Genomic DNA, 16,127 nt, shown 5'->3' on the forward strand with positions numbered 1-16,127 from the left:
CCCCTTAATACCGAACTGCACCTCCCCCGCGGGTCGCGACCCATCACTGCACAATCTCCAGGATCGGCCCACGTATAGGGAGCGCTTAACGCCTGCCTCACCTCTACCGCGTGCCATCCCGGTATTGCACTATATCCGGTATCGGCCCACGAGTGTAAAATGGTCGGCATACGCGAAGACGCGATCCAGGAGATCATACAGCTTTGCTGTGAAAAAAACTGTAGCCGGGAACTACCAGCGCGTAATAAAAAAGAACACACCATCTGGTAGTTCTTCAGTGCACCATCTGAGCTACCATAAGACGATCCCGCGAATGAGCGCATACCACTGTTTATAAAACAGCGCCTTAGCACAAAAACTGGAACACAGTCCGCATTAAAAATTGACACGGAAAAACCGTAAGTTAAAGCAGCGTTATAGTCTGCAGATCGCGAACAGCAGTTCCGCACAAACCCATTACATAAACAAAGTTGAATGGTATAACGCTCGATATCACATTCAAAGTGGCCAGTTTTCATAAATCCCTACCCAAACATTATGCCGATTATGCGCTTGCATCCAGCACTATGTCATAGGGCGGACTTTTATTTCGAAAGCAACACTGCTCGAGGTTTCCGCTCTTGGCCGTCGTCCCGGAGAATCCACCATTGACCTTTAGCGTGACCTATGTGTGATGTCATACCAGCTGTGGAAAAGCGGGGCCCCAACTCGGCTCGTCGCGATCGTCCCAGCGAATCCTCCACGGTATGTCGGATGATGTGTATGAGGTGAAGCTGCAACGATGTGCTGCCGCTAAGAAGCAGGGCGGCATGCGGAAGAAACGGATGAAGAGCGGGAACAGCGTTGAGCTAAACGGCGTGCATATTATGCCGCCAGGCGAATGCGTTCAACATCTCTTGATCTGGGTGCATCTACAAGTATCATGCATGCTCTCAATGCTGACGCGACTTTGGCGACACCTGATCGTTCGACAGCAAGCCTTATGGATGCTTTAAACGGCGACGAGACTGCATCTACACCTTCGATGATTAGTATGGAAGTCTACAACCTGAACAGAAGATTTCCTTCGCAATCCACTAGGCTTAGCCAAGCTAAGCTTTTGCCAATTTTTTTCTTCCCAGATCTGACGAAGATCTCTAGCATGGAAATAAAGACAGGGCATTAGACATAGCGGGGGAATTAATCATTTATTCACGCAGAGCATTTCGTGAAAACTACAATTCGTAAAAACTACAATTCGTAAAAACTACAATTCGTAAAAACTACAATTCGTAAAAACTACAATTCGTAAAAACTAAAATTCGTAAAAACTACAATTCGTAAAAACTAAAATTCGTAAAAACTAAAATAAACAGAAACAAAACATTTACAGCATGCCCTAAACATCAGTCTTTACAATGTCATGCGAATCGCGTTTCCGCGTAGCCGTGGCCACCCTGCGCAGAGATCGTCGGAGGAATCCCGTGGGGCGTTTCTTCTCAGGCCCCTTGAGTGGAGCCTGTGATCCCTCTTCATGACTGAGAAAAAAAGGACAATTAGTACGGCATTAATCAGGAAACTGCACGCCTCAAAAGGCGTAACAAAAAAAAAGGAGTATTTAAAGCGCCCGAACCAGCGACAGCGCGGCTTGCCTATGATGCTGGAGGCTTCGAACACGCCAAAGGCATGAGTATTGGGGCCATTCGCACCATTGCGTGGTTAGTCAGGCAGTTAAGGCGAAAGTCTTTCTAGGCTCACGGTGAAGCTTGTGTCATCACGCGATATGAAGCCAGATTAAAGAGTTAAAAATGACTGATAGTGACAGTGAATGATAAAGTTATAACAGATTGGTAAAGGCTAATGATTACTAGTAATGACGCATAATTACTACTAATTACTTGTAATGACTCCGATGTGACCACTATGTGTAATCACGGCTTGTAATGACCAGAATTGATTAGAAATGTCTAGAAATGCTTAATAGTGAGCAGTAATGAGTAAAAGAAAGAGAAAGATAGGAAACAAAGGAAGAGTTGAATGACAATAGGAGGAAGAGTCGGCTTTCGCTGTTCACCTCTTACGAGAGAGGTTAAGAGACCCTGTAATTTTTTTAACCTGCATCCCTATGATGGTGGGCACTCATCACTCGCGATAAATTTAGTTGACGGGTGACCACCGAATCACTTCGAAGACGGGAAAGGAGGTCTGGTTGGCGTGTTAAAGACCTGCAGTGTATGTGTGATATCGCTGCTCACGCCGCACGTCTCAAAATATTTGTTTGCCTCGGTGACTGAAGATACTGGTACATGAGATACCGAATGTTCCTACTCACTATTATGCATGGTAGAAACCCAACGCACAGAGAAAGAAGGTGTTCATTTTGTAGCTTAAAAAAAAGATCGAAAGGCAGCAGAGCGAGCACGGAGACTGAAAAAAAGCCTGCAACAACAAAACGCCTTCACAAATTGTACCCAGCCGCGTACAACGTACAAGACATTACAATAAGCCATCTATAATACAGGGTGTTTCAGTGAACGCTTTCAAAATTTTAGGGGTTCCCTGTGGCAGATAGCTCAATTCTAGTTTATGAGCCGGTCTGCTCAATGCGACGGACACGACTTGCACAGCAAAATTGCAATGCAAAATTATAATTAAAAAGAATTCACCAATAAAATATTATGGGGTTTTACGTGCCAAAACCACTTTCTGATTATGAGTCACGCCGCAGTGGAGGACTCCGGAAATTTTTACCACCTGGCGTTCTTTAACGTGCGCCTAAATCTAAGTACCACAGGTGTTTTCGCATTTCGCCCCCATCGAAATGCGGCTGCCGTGGCCGGGATTCAATCCCGCGACCTCCTGCTCAGCAGCCCAACACCATAGCCACTGAGCAACCACGGCGGGTAATTCACTAACTTAGCTAATTATGTTATGACCCATATTGCACTTTAAAAATTCTAGCAGTGGACTTCGCAAGGCGGATCCATTTGGAGCGAAATCTGAGGACGACACCAGTCTCGAGATATGAATTCCCGAACTTTGCGGAGAAATGCATTGGCGTTTCAGTTACTTGTGTGCTTCAGTGCATGAAACGACGTTTCTTTAACAAATAACTGGAACGCCAATGCATTTCTCCGCAAAGTTCGGGAATTTATATCTCGAAACTGTTGTCATCTTCAAAATTCGCTCCATGTGGATCCGCCTTGCGAACTGCACGGCTAGAATTTGTAAACTGCAATATGGGCCATAATGTAACTAGTTGTAAACTTAGTGAATTTTCATTAATTATTCGATTGTGGGACTCAATTTCCTGTGCAAGTATTGTCCGCCGCTTCGAGTAAACCCGCTGATGAACTAGAAATGCGATATCTGCCATAGGCAACTTTGAAGATTCTTTAGTGTTTTCTGAAACACCCGCTACACAAGAGGTTACACTAAGCCGTCCATAATGTACAAGTAATCGCATTAGAATAACAACTTCGCATACGAAATGCAAATGAATGCATGTTGCACATCAAAATTGGCAAGGCACCTTCGCAATGCTTATATGACACCTTGCATTACATAGAATGAAGCAGCCAATGAAGCAGCAACATCCTTAAGTTGCACTGGCAGGCACACTATACATGCGCTGGTTCAGGGTTTTGTTGCCAGCGGTGGTGTGCTTTGTTATTGCACCCACCACGTCTTGATCACGCATATGAATTATAAACGCAAGACTGGCATCCCCTACAAATAGGAGAAGTCCCCAACCTCCGATTAGCGGCAACTTCCGCATCCTACTGGAATTACCTTGGGCAGAATTGCTCAACGCTTGTCATTACATCCCAGCGCGTCAAAAGCAGATGGAGTTAAATACTTCTGCATCTGGAGTGCCTTAAATCGACGGCACTACTACGGTGGGTAATCAGAAATCCATTATTGTCGTGCCCTTTAAGGCGACAACTGCACGGTTCGAAAGTATTAATTCTTACACAGCTCGGGAGGTTTAGAGGCAGAATGCTTTTATTGTGTGATCTCACTTATACGAGAAGGAAAGGCAGTTGACGTCTCATCCGGTTGCAGTGCCACAAACACAGTTCGGCGCTTAAAATGTTTGTAGAATTGTCCGCTGTGAAGTGAATGAAATGTAATTGAATTACCAATGAGGCTATTCAACTCAGAAATGACAGTTCTGTACATACACAATGCGTACGAAAAGGAGGCTGTCAACAGAGAGGCAAGTGCCCCACATAAGATGCCATAAGTAGGACTGCACGATCAGCTTTTTATTTATCCGCACTTTTGGGTAGAAAAGAAACCCATGCTTACTGCTGCGACTTCGGCTGAATTCCAATGAATTCCTGTTGGTTTACAAGATCACTCGGAACAGTTCAACCAGCAATCAAGCAATGGGGTACGATAAATTACCAGAGATTGAATGTATAGAAAGTCCGGGAGTTTAACCAGAGGGATTTCTGGTTCGCTACCTGGCACGGTAGGAAGGGTAGCAGGGATAAAAATAAAGAAAAAATATGCGAGCTCGACAGCGCTCAACCATACCACCGAACAAGGGCTGGAGGTGTAGGTGACACCCGCGAGGAAGGAGGCGAACTCGCCACTGCTGTCGTCTTTCGAAGGATCCTTGCTTTTCTGATGAAAAAGTACGTCCCGGAGTCGCTGCCAGGCTTGCTTTTTCTTGAAACGTGTTGCCGAAACAACATGACTCCGGTGCGGTGAACCACTGTCCCACTCCTCGGAAAGTGTGAAGCGCTCGTTCGGGTCGCACTTCTGCTGGTACGGGGGCTGCGACGAATTACGGCAAGAAAATGTTGCCGTTAGCTGAAAACACGAAATATTGGGAGGAATCAAACAGGAAAGTAAAAACTAGAGGGGCTCGCCGTGTAGCTAAATAACACACCTAACCTAATTACGGCTCTGTAGTGAATGTTTCAGCGTTATACCATCCTTGTGAGCACATTTCCATAACCTTGTAAGTCTCAGAAAACTGAGTAGAAGTAATTGTAAAGAATGACTTGTCACCTGGAATAGGTATGAAAAAGCAGCGGGTAAGACAGACTCGCCGTTTGTACGCATGGGCATTTGTGCAACTAGCATGTGTGTACTATCCGAAATATAATGAAAGGAGCGGCACTAACGAAAACAAGGTAACTACCAATAAACGCTGGTATTCTGGAACAAATCAAGAAGCGTTTGCAGCATCGCTCACGACGATGTGAAAGACATTCACAATTTTAGAGCGCAGCTCTTAGGCGCCCGTTCCTGCGGCGAGCGTCGGCGTCCTACTTACTAACCGAGCGAACGAGCACAGCGCGAGATGGAAGACGGAAACCGAAAAGAGCGCGAAGAGGAGAGCGCGAGGAGGAAAGCGCAGGAGGAGGGTGCAGCGGAAGCGGAAGGGATGACGAAAGCGCGAGAAGAAAATCGTAGTGAAGTGCATGGCGGGCTTTGCGGCGACGATGGCTACGAGATGACGCCACAGTAGCCCGCGTCGTGTGCATGGATCCGTACACAGGAACGTAGAGGCGAGCATGGAGGTGGATAAGGCACTTAATGCTAAAAGGAAATTAACGGAAGATATAGACTTCACTGCACAACTCGCGAACAGCCTCGAACAAAGAGTCGAAGCGGTAGAACAAAGAATGACAAGCCTTGCTAAAAGCAAGGAAGAAACATTCAACACAATACAGTGTTTAATGCAAGAAACACTCAAAGCCTTCCATGACATGCTTAAAACCGAAATCATCAGCACACTACCCACCTTAGGCAGCAACACAGAAACTCCGCAATCCTCGCTCCCACCATTGAACATGGCTACGAGTCACGCAGGATAACCTCACGACGGGCACAGCATCGCCACAGATGCGCCCGACGCCAGGGCATCCCGCAGAGGGAATGGCAGAACAAGTTCGGATATTACAGTGGAACTGCAGGTCGTTTGCCAAAAAGAGGGAGGCGCTACAGTTTGCAATGGCGGACCTCGACCCCAAGGTCGATGTCATCGCGCTACAGGAAACAGAATCCGCAATCAAAATAACGGGATATACCTGCTTTAATGAGCTCTCGACAAGCAAGAAACCGACTGCCAGAACAGCCATTTCTGTGCATGGAAACACCACCGCAATGCAAATCGACTTAAAAATCGAAAATCTGCCTACATCTTTGTGCAGCTAATGCCCAAAAACAGACAGCGTAAATGCCTCTGTATACTAAACATATATAGCCCGCCAAAGTGCCATACAATCAGCTTCCCCACAATCATGACAAAGGCGAGGAAAGAGGCGGCACAAGTCCAGCTCGTCGTCCTGGGAGACTAATGTAAGCCATACCATGTGGGGCTACCCGCGAAATACTAAGAAGGGAATGTCGATACCAAATGGAGCCAACAACCACCATTTGACCCTGCTCATAGATCCCAAGCAGCCGACACGTATTGACAACAGCGTGCCACGAAACACCATTCCCGATCTGATCTTCGTCCGGCAAGTGGAGGGAGCGACGTGTCCAATACAGGCCTCAATTTGGGCAGTGATCATTATGTCCTGAAAATAGAATACCTGCAGTGGGGTATAATAAAAAGAAGAAACTGCTCGTCAAACATACCAAGTGGGACCAGATTCAAACGCAACCGTCAGGCAGCAACGAAGATTAAAGACCTAAGCGAAGCGGATGGCGCAGCTCCTCCAGGATGCGAAATAAGCCACGATCGAGGCGCCCACCGAGGAAGATGGCCCCAGGCCCGACTCTAAGCTGATCAGCCTCTGGGGAAAGCAGCAGACTATCCATGCAGAATGGATGAAGCCCAAACGTAACCGCACACTCAAACTAGCACTGGCCCAGGCTGAGGCGGAAGTACTGGAGTATTCACGCGAACTAAATTCGGCTCAATGCATGCAGCTGTGCAACAGGCTAAATGGCCAGCTCGGCTCGAAGAACCCCTGGTTCTTGTTTAGACATTTGCTCGATCCAGATAGCAGCTGAGGGGTAACGGCCATGAAGGTCAATCGGCTCCTTCGTGCGCATCCGGCCTCGGAGCAAGAGATCATACAGGAGCTCAACAGCCGCTATTTTAATACAGAAAGAAATGAGGTGGCGTACGCAGAGTACACTGTCGAAACGAATGGCAGCATAGATGTCGACATAACCGAGGCTGAGGTGAGAGCTGTGCTCGCCGATCTAAAAACCACCTCGGCGGCGGAGCCGGACGGCATAACGAAGAAAATGCTGCGCAACCTCGATGACCGGACAATTAGAAGCCTAACCGGCTTCTTCAATCAGGTGTGGCGCACCGGGGAACTACCACAGCCGTGAAAGGAGGCTGCCGCAGTCCTTATTCCAAAACCTGGAAAACCGCTGCAACTGGAGAATCTCCGCCCTGTCTCACTTACGTCATGTCTGGGCAAACCATTAGAGCACGTGGTTTTAACACGCCTCGCCGTCCATGCAAGACATGTAAATGTTCAAAAGGGACGTTGTGGATGCCGGAATCCCGGGGTCAGTGCGCACGATTCTAGGGCTCGATGTGCACAAAGGGTTCGAGAACGTCAGACACGAGGCCATACTCGGAAACCTATCGGACATGAATGCCGGGGCACGGGCGCAAAGATACATTACTGGCTTTCTTCTCGAGCGGACAGCCACCTTCAACATCGGAGGTATCCACAGCCCTCAGATCAATCTCTGCGATAGGGGTACACCCCAGGGTGTAGTACCATCTCCTTTGCTTTTCAACTGTACAATGAGGAACCTACCCGAAGAACTTAACAAGATCCCGCTCATCCACCATGCCATCTATGCGGACGATGTTACCATTTGGACGAGGCAAGACAATGCCGCAACCGTCAAACAGGCATTGCAAACAGCAGCCGACACGGTACAAACCTACGTGGCCGGCAACAGCCTCACATGCTCTTCTACCAAGTCAGAACTGTTTATTGCCGGCAAAACAACGCAGGCAATCAAAACTACACTGCAAATCGTAATCGGTAGAGAAGTACTTCAGGTCACCACCATCAGAGTACTGGGGCTCTTTCTAGAGGAAAAGAACTCGTTCACAGAATCTATGAAGAGACTGGCGAGCACCTCTCTCGCCAGATAACCTTCATTCCTCCTCGTTCTCACTTTCACGCTGCCTCCGCGACCGTGGCGCCACCTGCACTGCTTGAGCGTAGCAACGGCGCCAACATGCGCTCCTCGCCACTCCGTAGACGCTTCTCGAGCAAAAATGGCGCTGAAGCAAGGCTCGAGGCCCCCCCCCCCCCCCCCCATGATGCTATTAGGCCAATAGCGACGCCATGGCGGCCTCGGCCAGAGCGGGCGAGGAGGAGGAGGCGGCATTCTTCAAAGCGTGGCACTACTTTACGAAGTTTAAGGGGTTTTAGGAGGCAACCACTGAGAGGCCTCGCAGGGCTCGAGGATGTGAAGCGATGGGCAAGTGTTTCTGTGCCGCGCGCCGTTTCGAAAGATGGAATCCACTCGTCCCTAGCTCCAGTGGGAGCTTGCACAATTCGGTCAAGGAATCGGTGGCCACGCCCGCCTCCTCCGCCGCCACTGCTAGCGCAGCATATCCGCGTCTCCTGCTGCCTCACTGACAGTTGCTTGCAGACCTCGCAACCTACAGCTGCCACCACCTTAAACATTCACGTCCGTCACCCGGTATGTCCTCCAAATGTACGTACTTCGCAGCGAGTGCTCTTCGATTTGTCGTCCCGGATTGGCGCAAAACTGTCCGAGTTGCTGCGCACACCAACGCTCTTTGGAAATTTCTACCGTTTTCTTGGCCGTCACTACCACGAGATAGTGCAATATCGGGCCGCGGCGCGAGCAGCGGCGGAGCAGCAGGCTTTAAGCACTCCGCATACGCGGGCCGATCCTGAAGATACTGCGATTCTCGGGCCGACCCGCGGCCGAGGTGCAGTTCGCCATTAAGGGCCCTACATCCAGCTACGCTGGTCATCCTTCACAGAGTGGAAGGGTACCGATGTTTTTTTTTCTTCCCCCACAGGCCGGCGGCGCCACTGGCGCGGAGAACACGGCGCGCGCCTCCCGCTGTGATTGGTTGAGTTTTTGGATACGGAGTTTCGAGTTTTTGGATCCAAGTTCCGCTGTGAAAAAGAAAAAAAAACGCGATGGGGCGCTTGCGCGACTGCTGTTGTGCTGTGCTCGTGTGTAATGGGTGAATAAGCCCGACCACAGCCCGACTGTGGTCACGGGGAAGTGACTGGGCGCTACGCTGGTTGTGGGCCTCGGGGCCTTCGGCTCATGTCGCATAATAGAGGAAAAGCATGCCACTGACCGAGCGCTGAGGATGCGATATAGCGTCCAAGACTGCGAAAGAGAAGGAAACGGCTTTTCCTTCAAGTGCAACGAAGGAAAGGGCGGAGCTCGTTAGAACTATGGAAGGCGACTACCGCTACAGTAATGTGCGCGTTCGGTAAAAATGACCTGAGAAGTTCCTACGTCGGGTGAACTCATCCAAACGCGAGAGCGTGAATTTGCACAGTGAAACTCGTCGTGCTTGCTCGTCGATTGTACTCAGCGAAACAGTAGTTGCGCAAGCACCACATCACGTGGTTTTTATGTATTTCGCATGTCTTTGTTTGGCGAAAACCAGGTAACTTTCAGCACACACAAACTACTTCAATCCCAGCTTAATTAAGGCGCTCTGGAAATTTATAATTGGCCAAATGAAGACAAATAATTAGTGATAAAACAATAGTTGTAAAGAACACACGACTACCGCTAATATGCAGTTGGTACGATAACCAGAAATCGTTTTTTTTTCTTTTTTTTAAGTCTTGGTCTAATTTAGCTGGGACACTCGGTAAACACCTTGTGCTGAAGCTTCCCACAGTTGCAGTCGCACCAGAACAGCGCCTAGCGAACGGGTGGGGACAAAAATGGAAAGGATGCGTTAGACGCCCTTAAAACCTCCGCTCGCATTTCACAAGGCTATCCAGAACGTGCGTTCCAGAAAGCATTCTACACAATTCGTACCGCGCCTACAATCTGATTACTCAAAGTTTGTTCAGTTCAGTTTTATTCCTTAAAGGCCCCCATTTCAGGGGGTGTTACATAAGGGGTGGAATTACATTTGTAGTGAGGAAAACAAACAGCGATGGTGATTTAACATTGAAGGTGATCTGTTACACGTTCTTGAAAAGCAGGTGTTGAAACGATGGCGACGATGTCATGGGGTAGGCCGTTCCAGTCCGTGACTGCTCGAAGAAATAACGAAGCTGAAAACGTAGTAGTACGTGATAGTGGGCGGGCAACTTGAAGGGGATGACTGGTGCGGTGAGATATGCGTGACGCGGCGGCGATATACGGTGCTTGATTGAGAGGAGAATAAAAGAATTTGTGATAAAGGGTGAGGCTAGCAATGCGACGACGAAAAGAGAGGGGTGACAGTCCGGATGTAGCTTTCAAGGATGAAACACTGACGTCATATGAGTATGAGGAATGATTGAATCGGGCAGTACGGTTCTGCACAGCTTCCAATGCTAGAACATAACTTGCTAGAACAAAACCAACGATAACATGCAAGTTTCAATGATGCAGGCGCGTCTCGCGCTGAGCGGTAACATGAATTTGTTAGAGGGGGAAATGCAATCACCGAGAAAAGGATAAATAAGTACACGTGCCAATATGCGCAATAATATGCTACGCCATTCGCATCGCTCGCTCTGCCAGGGTTATCTGCGTAGTCCTGTTTTCTAAAACGCGGCGCATTAATAAATGTAGAATAAGATAGGGAATCTGCGATGCGCTGCCAATTTTTAATGGGGGGGGAGCATTCTTCCAGTGCAGCCACTGCAAAACGGGCGAGCCTATCACCGTTCTAATGAGCCGATCGCGGTGACAGTGCAGTCTGAAATTATGTGCCACAGGAGCAACTATAGGTATGTGCCACTGGGTTTAAGTTTGCGATTTTATCGAATCATTGGAAATATTCCGTATTATATTCCGTATTATTGAGACAACAGTTCTCCACAAATCATGAATGTTTCGAAATATGTAAACGTCAATCACAAGAAAAAAAAAAGGGATTTATTAGCACACGCGAGGTGTAAAAGAGGCAGAGGCGACGATCGCGAATACTTGAAGTTGCGCGGCCTCGCTAGATCGTGGCGGTGCGCGATGGGACCTCGCAGAATACAAAGGCACGGCGCTAGCACTCGTGAAGCGAACAGCGTAGCAGACGGCAATCAACCGGGTAGAACCTTTGGTCGACTGCAAAGAGTGCCGCCGATCTTGCCGTGCCGTTGACTGGTGTGTGGATGCGCGCGCGCGAGTGTGTGTGTGTGTGTGTATGTGTACCACGACGGGCCTACAAAAAAAGAGGCGACAACACACAGTGCCAGCAATTAAGTTGTTAGGCATCACTGGACATGTCTTATTTTACCGTGTCGTGATCGCGGTGCGCCAGTCATGGACTATAGTGAGAAAGGATTTTATCGATTAAGTAGAAACGCATTGCAATTGCCATTTCTCTGCATTGCTAAGCTGACAAAGTGGAAATGAAGGCAAGCATTGCAAAGAAACGGCAAAACGTCGATAACCCGCGAGAGCGGAGAACGTGAAAGCAACCGGAGAAATCTGCGAAGCTTGACTATGCTTGAGCGCTGTACGAGACGGCGCAACGTCGACAGAAAGCTACGCGTAAATAAATGCAGTGCTATGCACGGGACTTGATCCGCCTGGGAAGCTCGGTGGCTATGCCCTTCTGCAGCTGGATACGAGGCCGTGGATTCGATTACTAGCGGCATTCCGATGGGGCGGAGTGAAAGAAGGCTCGTGCCGAGGGCGCACGTTAACAACCAAGATTAGGAGGGGGAAAAATGGAATCCTGAGCTTGCGAGCGAGCGCGGAGAAGCTTGTGCAGTGCAGTGTGCCGAAGAGAGTAATTTGCTTTGGTGGAGTGCGCTAGGAATGCAGTTCTGTACGCGGTCGTAGATACCATAAATTTCGTCCCCATACGTGCTGTCGTGAAGCTTACGTCGGGGCAATGAGTGGTTTGCACTGTACCATTCGACGTACAGCAGAACACTATTCTTAGGCTTCACTTGATGCACATTGTAATTTTGAAGTTAGGGTATTTACCAAGTGCTTTCACAGGTAGAGTACCGATTACGACATAATTCGATAATTACTCGTATGTTACCGGAACATGCGAAAGCTTTTTGTTCGCTTGACGGGAAGATGGCACGAAAACTCTACAAGCCAGCAGCAGTCTTTTCGTGACTCCCACTTGCTTTGCTATCTCCGCCTTGTACTTTGCCCCCGAAAGCTGCACACTTTTCTATGAGAGATGCCGTCGTATAAGGCTCCGAATCAATATTGGCACCGAGCGGATCTTTGCTGAAAGCCTCAACCTTAATTTGCTAGTGCTCTTCCCTACATGCGGCCGCCGAATTTAGCAAGCCCCAGCATATCCACTTCGCCGGACGTTTAGCTCTCTTTTCCTCTCATATTAAGCTCGTCGTGAGGGTATAATATTAGGCCCGAAAGGGTAAGAAAAGGCACAGTCAGCTCGTTTACTCGCCCGGGTAATCAATAAACAACCCCTACAATTTGCTTGCCTTCCGTAATTTCGACCCGGTAGCAAGGACAAGACGGCACGCTATTGTGGAAAGCCTGTTGTTACGGTTACCGCTCAGCACCTCGATGACATTCTCGTCGACGGAATCGGTGAGGGCAGCTGCATTGCTGCCCTTTGGCGCCGGTGAGACGTGCAGCCAGCGCAGCATCGATTCCATTGTCGATGCACTGTTACTGACGGTATTAATCCGACAGCGCGGGACTATATTCGCGAGCGCGTGAATTTAAATAGATTTTTCTCAGGTGCCATACTGCAGCGCATGCGCATTACATGACTCGCGAATTTTGACTGTCGGCGCATGTCTTACGTCACCGGTGGGCTTCTGCGTCGTCAGCGATACGCTTTTCGTGCTTCGTTTCATCTGTTACGTGCAAATATAGAGAGTGTAAGGGTAAGTTGTGTGGTTGAGTACCGATGATTACCGCCGTGCTTATGAAGCGCGTGAAACGGTAAACGTTGCACAATGACGTATATCATTTTACTTTGCGTTTTGTTGTACAAAGCAATGAAGTCTGTATGCTACCTCGATTCCGAGAGCAAGGTGTAAATAGGTTCGTGGCGGCAACGATTTAGGAGCAGCTGCAAGGATGCATTATGGCAATAGCACCGGAAGACGAAAGCTGGATGATTATTGCGCTCTCCCAGCAAGGGTACTTGCGACGCGCTATCGCTGGTCTCACGGAATACAACTCACGGGTCGTTGGCGTTGAAAAGAGCACAGGCAATCCTGTCTCTGCAATTAAAGATGACAATCCAGTGTATGGTGCACTGTATCTGCCTTTTGAACGTCGCTGTTAGAAATGACATAAAACTACAAGTTACAGCTTGAGTGATATTGTGAACAAACGTTTGCAGAAGGAGTCGAAAGCAATATTTTTACATCGGAGCTGTTTTACGCTAGGTTCTCGCGGTTTGTGTGCGTAGGCAAAAAAGATGGCGGCCACCCCAGAGCTATAGCATAAAGCAAAAGCGTATCACCTGGTATGCCCTAGCTGTGTTTAATCGTGAGAAGTGTCAAAACGTACTGTGATGAAAAAAAGATGTAGAAGTAAAACCGGAATACGTACTGTTTAGTATGGATTTCAGTTTGATATCACGGGCTCTGTAGTGGAACCATAGAGAAAGAAATTCATTGATATCACGGGCTTTGTAGTCGAACCATAGAGAAAGAAATTCAACAAGAGGGGACACTCTTCGAAAACTGGCAACAGGAAACACGTCACGCCTAGTTTCAACTCCATCCGTTAGTTAGCTCTGACGCGAGCATCAGAAAAAAGGATGTGAAATGAACTTCCAGACAACGTTTTATTTTTTTTTTATTCTTGCCCACTAAAAGTGAAAAAGTTTTGCGTGTAAATGAACTTATACTTCGCAACTTATTTTTATTGCGTTGCCTCGCAACAAGCTAGCGGCACGCCAGACGCGCGTGCATACGTCATGCGCCAGACAAGCCGCAGGAGTGAGCGAGGCCGGTTGCGCATGTGAAGCTCGCGTGCTCGGCGACCCGTCTGTTTTGGATGTAGACCGTTTTTGGGGCTCCCGGCATTCTCTTGTGTTCCGTCTGCATTTCGACACGGCACCGCTGCACTGCTGGACTACAGCAAGGTGAGGAATTTTGTTTTACAGTCTGCGACGCGCGTCAAGCACATTTAGGCTTACTGCACAAAACTGAACCTATATAGTCACGCAGTTATCGAAAAACAGCTCCGCAGTTCAAGCCCAGTTAATGAGCTAATTACTCGTACTAGGAGATGTTTGCGACGCTTTCTATGAGCCAAAGCATTATTATAACTTATTTCGGTAGTTTTTGGGCACGCTCGCCGCACCTTGCTTTCCGACGAAAAGCACCTTGGCTGTGTGACGCAGTTTCGCGTGTACTGAATCTTACCGGGACAAGTTTTGGCGCTTTCTCTGACCCCAGACATTATGGTAACTAATTTCACTACTTTTTGGAGTACTTTTCAAGCACAGTGGCCGCGGTCGGCGTAGTGGGGCAGTTTGCGAAAAGCAGCTCGGTCGTGTGCCGCAGTTAGTTTCGCGTGTACTGGATCTCACTGGTAAAAGTTCGTGACGCATTCTCTGACCCGAAAAAGTATTGTAATTGGTAGCTTTTTGGGATATCTCGAGGCATGCTCACCGCGCCTGAGGTTGTGAAGCTGTTAGCAAAAAGCAAGCCGACCATAGTGAGTTAGTTTTGCGTGTACTGAATTTTAGTGGGACAAGTTTGTGATGCATTTTATAGCCCTGCAACAACATATACCTTATTTCAGTACTCGCGCTTGTCGAAAACGCGACGAGCGATTGCCGAGAGAGATAACACGGGAGCGTTACATGCGCCGGCAGGACGCGTGAATGATAACACGGAGGAGCTCAAGAACTTACGTATTCTGAGCGACTGAAAACAGGCTTTGCACCCACGAATCTGTCTTGAGTGCGACTAGAAGACATTCTGCGAGCGTGTAACATGGGGTGCTATGCAGGATGCCCCGAGTTTCTCGTTCACCCGAGTTTTGCCCGAGTTTGCTCGACGGCAGTCAGTGAACGGAGATAGCGCGAAACGGGCCGAAGGTGCAGGCAAAAAATATGTAGACAGAAAGTCGCGTATGACAACATGAGCGCACCCTGCGCGGCACGCTGCTTCCACGTTTCAAGCGCAGAAGGCTGCACAACGAAACGCACCAGCGCCGCGTATTGTTATCAACGGATTATCGCAACTTAGCGATACCGTGACTGCCCCGCTGTCTGTCAGCACACTTGCCGTGAGCCGTTTGCCACGCCTTTCCCGGGCGCGTCAAGGGCGTGCCTCATCTTTCGGGCGCTATCTATCTATCCTCCATCGAATGCGAACGGGGTACATGCGGCGCATTCTTGCACCTACACTTTCACTCAAACGAATACGTTAAAATGCGACAAATAAAATAACGCACATTTTTATTTCTTTAGGTATCTGTTTTTCGTTTTCAATGCTAGAAATTTGTGATGATAAACGGAGATCGAGCAAATTATTAAATTTTGCACATCTTGCCGTGAGTGGCGACAGGGAGGCGAAAGCTTAGAAGCGGTACATTGAAACGGGTCGCACGCACGAGGGCGTTCATACGGTGATAAGTCGCCTAGGGGCGCTGCAGTGCTATTCTCAATAAAGTCGGTCATGATCCATGGAGGGTCATGGCCACTCTTTCTCTATTAGGGGAATAGAAACGCAGCGCCGCGGTACGGCTGTTCATCGCAGGCGCTTCACTAGGCTATTAAGGCCCCCGCTTTACCAACTAAAAACGACACAACAGCTGTCGCTGTAAAATGGCGGTATGTTATTTTAGAGTGCGTAGTGTCGCAGTTCAGTGAAAATGTACCAGTTTATCTTTGTGCGCGAAGCCTTTGCGATACATTGCGAAACGTGCGTGCTTCCCCAGCGACAGAATTCATCGCTGGTCATCGCTTGCCCAGTGAAGGCGCCTCTGAGCGCACGTACGCAGTATATGAGTGTGTTGTGCAGTCGAAGGTGCTTGCGGATTACCTCTGCTGGAGCCAGCAGCGATCGCAGATG

The 16,127-nt window shown here is 48.6% G+C and overlaps 1 long non-coding RNA gene across 1 annotated transcript; it reads right to left on the minus strand.

Annotated features, from left to right (window-relative positions):
- Positions 1-1,306: 1,306 nt before the first annotated feature.
- LOC139052725 (uncharacterized) lies at positions 1,307-12,770 on the minus strand. Its single transcript, XR_011510031.1, has 3 exons — positions 12,632-12,770; positions 4,522-4,764; positions 1,307-1,517 (listed from the first exon to the last, which is right to left on the minus strand). It is a non-coding gene; the product is annotated as an uncharacterized lncRNA (long non-coding RNA).
- Between the last annotated feature and the right edge of the window lie 3,357 nt (positions 12,771-16,127).

Source organism: Dermacentor albipictus, unplaced genomic scaffold, assembly GCF_038994185.2.
Source record: "Dermacentor albipictus isolate Rhodes 1998 colony unplaced genomic scaffold, USDA_Dalb.pri_finalv2 scaffold_30, whole genome shotgun sequence".
NCBI classification, from domain to species: domain Eukaryota; kingdom Metazoa; phylum Arthropoda; class Arachnida; order Ixodida; family Ixodidae; genus Dermacentor; species Dermacentor albipictus.